Source organism: Oculina patagonica, unplaced genomic scaffold (assembly GCF_052425735.1).
Source record: "Oculina patagonica isolate OP01 unplaced genomic scaffold, crgOcupat unplaced1639, whole genome shotgun sequence".
Classification (NCBI taxonomy): domain Eukaryota; kingdom Metazoa; phylum Cnidaria; class Anthozoa; order Scleractinia; family Oculinidae; genus Oculina; species Oculina patagonica.
Window position 1 is genome coordinate 1 of NW_027557672.1, and position 3449 is coordinate 3449.

General features: G+C 37.4%; 1 long non-coding RNA gene across 1 annotated transcript; it reads right to left on the reverse strand.

Moving 5' to 3' along the window:
• Positions 1 to 1296: 1296 nt before the first annotated feature.
• On the reverse strand, positions 1297 to 3235 carry LOC144640009 (uncharacterized). The gene is made up of 3 exons (XR_013568260.1): positions 3148 to 3235; positions 2078 to 2223; positions 1297 to 1491 (listed from the first exon to the last, which is right to left on the reverse strand). It is a non-coding gene; the product is annotated as an uncharacterized LOC144640009 (long non-coding RNA).
• Positions 3236 to 3449: the final 214 nt, after the last annotated feature.

A 3449-nucleotide genomic window follows, 5' to 3' on the forward strand; every position in this document is an offset into this window, starting at 1 on the left:
AATGTAATTTGTGATGATCTTAAATTAGCATAAATTACTATTTTGCCGGCACGGATCAGAGGGCTGGGTGCGGGTTTGAGGTGCGCAGTGTATAGTGGGATTTGAGTTTAAATAGGTGGCCGTTAGAAAGGTGAGACATTCTACGGTCAGCCTTCGTCACGTTTTGGTCAATGTTTGGTTATATTTGTTTTTCCTTTGTCATCAGTGGATGCAGGATTACGCTTCGTTTTGTTTAAATATTTAGTTCTGCTATTATAATTGTATCACTGTAAGATCATATATTTCGAATGACGCTTCGTCTTGTTTAAATATTTAGGTTTGCTATCAGAATTGTATCACTGTAAGATCGTATATTTGGAAAAGCATTTGTTTACAGTAGTTAGATAAGAATACCCTAAACCCCCAAGGGTTGCGCCACTGCCTTGGTCGGGGCCACACGTTCCCCGTTTTCTCCACTTGCTGGTTTTTAGGGGTTTTCGTGCCCGGCTTTGGTGCACTTAGTATTTGTCTTTTATTCATACCTTGTATTATATGTTGAGATGGAATAAACGGGACGATGGCTTGGCTGGCCAACGCACCCGATTTAATCAATGTCTTGTGTGTCAGGATATGTAGTGGAGGCAAAATTAATTATTTTAGGCTTGCTCAAACTGGATAGTTACTGCATTTGATTTTTGAGTCTATCAGTAATACGAACAAGCGCCGCATCATGATGCGGCGTTTATTCGAGGGCGGCGTTATTAATATTTCTGCTCTAAAATGCGGCGTTTATTCGAGGGAGGCGTTTAATCGAATAAATACGGTATTGCAGATTAAAAGACTCTTTTCCTTGTATGATTATTATTCGAAAACCAAAGCATATTCAACCCAGTCACATCCGCGTAATCAACACTGTGAACTATGGCAATCAGAACTCGATTAAACCAATCACAGAGCGCAGTGAAGCAAAAACAAAGCAATTCTGGGTTCCTTCGACATTTGTTTATTTAGTTTATTTCTTGTTTACTTGTTTGTAACTATCTATTTGTTTTTGTTTGTTTGTCTGTTTGATTTTGTTTTTGTTTGTTTGTTTGTTTGTTTGTTTAGAGTAGTTTTCAATTGAGTGTCGTAAAACCAAAACCAAAGTTATTACTCTGGTCAATCACAAAGGACACAGACAATCCAGTGAACCAATCAAAACTCGAAGCAAATACATGTAGCTGGCACAGGGCGCGGGAAAACGTGCGCCAGCGAGACACGATTGGTTTTGGTTTTAGTTCTGATTGGTTGAGAAAGTGGCGCGAGATTTTTAAGCGAATCACTAAGCGTAGTAATGCAAAACCAAAGCAAACGCAATTTACTTTCGACACTCAAGTGAAAACCGCTCTATTTGTTTGTTTGTTTGTTTGTTTGTGTGCCGGAAGTGCTACTTACTTGACTATCAGCCGCTGTTCCCAGCTCGCTTGCAAACGTTGTCAACGATAAGTTGTTTTTCGTAAGAGGTAGCGCTGTCTGTAAAAACAAAATAATTTAAAATTTAAGTGTAGCACAGTGAATGATATAAATCTGTGGATATTAGTAATTTGTGTAGCCATGATTTGCTGGGTGAGAGTTGACTGACGTTTTGACAAGTCAACTTAAATTTCTACTGCATGGAAGGAAATGAAGCTACAAGAGGCATACAAAAAGGTTTCGGTGAGAGTTGTTCACTAAGAACCGGTAATCAAATTTTCACTTGTCTTTCATACAGTACTCTGCAAAAGTAATGCCTAAAACGAAATTCGCCAGATTTTGGGCGATTTTTGCGAATTTCGTTTCGGCAAAATTAACATTCCCGAACTTTTTGCTTCACTGAGGCGAACCTTGCATTTGCGAAGATTTGTCTAACCGAATTTTCGTGTTTGCGAACTTTCGTAGGAGATTTCCTTTAATATCCCAATATTTCGCCAAACATTTCAGCGAGGTGTCATTATCATCCCAGACGCCGGCGAAATTTTGGGAAAACAATGGACGCAATTCGGCGAACTTCGTTTGCATTACTTTTGAACAGTACTGTAATTAAATCTTTGTATGTCACTCAATTTTCTGTACTCTTTACCTCTATAGAATATTTGAAGAACTCGATTTCCTGGACACCAGAGCTAAAAGTATCATTAATAGCTTTCCTGGTATCATTTGATACCAGTTCCACGTCTGTTATTGTGCCGTTATGTCAGCAAGAATTTCATCCAATGAAGGTATTTTCTGTTAGGATGAATAAAAAACACAACGTTTGTTTTGATTTTGCTTGAAAGCAACATCTTGTGATTGCATGGTGCGTACAAAAGCCTGAGACTTGTTGCGTCCCAGCGATCCTTCAATGGGGCTGATCACACAAATTGAAGCCACCGGCTCATCGAAGTGTCGTTTCTAGATAAAGTTATACTAATACTTATTTTCTTTTATAAAATGTCATTGTCGAAAGCGGTTGCCTAATGGCATTTATGACCTGCAAACTGTGGAATGCGTTGCGTCCGACAATAAGAGAATCAAAGGTCATTAAATCTTTTAAGCGATCCCTATATGGCTTAACTTTAAGTACCTTTTTAACCTGTAATTTGAGACATTTAAATTATTATATATTCTATTAAATATCGATGATAATTTTTAACGTTTTAGAAAATTTTAAATATACTTTTTTATTTCTATTTATATAAATTGTTTATTTTTATACACGTACACATTCTAACGAGAACTGTATGTACTCCTAAGTGCCACGTGTATAAAATAAAATTTGATTTGATTTGATTGATTTGGACTCCGGATCGACCTGTTCTGGTTCAAGCCCTGGCTGGGGACACTGCGTTGTGTTCTTGGAAAAGACACTTAATCTCACAGTGCCTCTCTCTCCACCCACGTCTATAAATAGATACCGGCGAATTCTATACTGAGAGTAACCCTGCGATGGACTAGTATCCTTAGGGTTAGTCACACTTTTAGTCACTTAATGCTACGGAAAACGGAGGTAAACGCGCGCCTAATGGGCTTCTAGACTCGAATGCATACTTGAATGTAATGAAGCGAAAGCTGATATATGATTTCTGTTGCACCGATAAAAGTCAAGGTTAACTCTATTAAATGTTAATGTATATGTTGTCTTTAATTCCAGAACGCCGTACATAGACTTACATCTCTGTAACTTGTCATGTTTTCAAACTTGAATTTACTGTCGAGTTGCAGTAGTTCCCAGGGAGTTTCTGTTTGGCTACATCTCCTGTAAATGAATAAAATCAATGAGGATAAAGTGCAATCTTTTTATAAATTTTATACTTTTTCCTTATGTACCTCTGCAAACATTTTTTTTCGAAATTCTTACTATTTTTTATTATACATATCGTTTTTGCAAACAATTTATTTTGTCTTTCCAGGCCCTGCAAGCAATTTTTTTCAATATTTTTCATCCCCCCTCTCCAAAAAAATAATGGTCCGTC